The sequence below is a fragment of the Porites lutea genome, chromosome 3 (genome assembly GCF_958299795.1).
Source record: "Porites lutea chromosome 3, jaPorLute2.1, whole genome shotgun sequence".
NCBI lineage: Eukaryota > Metazoa > Cnidaria > Anthozoa > Scleractinia > Poritidae > Porites > Porites lutea.
This window is the reverse complement of record NC_133203.1, coordinates 37,445,301-37,445,753: the sequence shown is the minus strand read 5'-3', so window position 1 is coordinate 37,445,753 and position 453 is coordinate 37,445,301.

The window sequence follows — 453 nt, the reverse complement described above, 5'->3', positions numbered from 1 at the left end:
TTTCACTTAAAAATAGTTTGCTCACCCGCTACTTATGACGTCATATCTCGTAATCATAGAAACTGTCCATCACTAAACTTGACTCAAAATGTGCGCTGGGGATAAACGAACAGCTACTGAAAACGTCAGTTGCTAATGTTTTACCCTCTAGGAAAAAACTCAGAGAAACCTTAAGGGGGCTGTCAACCACCCCTCCCCCCTCACTCCTTGGGTTAATTATATCGTTTACAATAACTAACTAAATAAATAAATAATGATTTGGAGGTAGCACATCCACAAAGTGGTTTTTCGTCTACCTGATTCCTGGTCGAATTGGAATTTGGAAATGTTGGTTTTAAAGGAGAGGGGAAAACGGCAGTGCCCGGAGAAAAACCTCTTAGAGCAAAGGAGAGAACCAACAACAAACTCAACCCACATATGGCGTCGACGCCAGGATTTGAACCCGGGCCACAT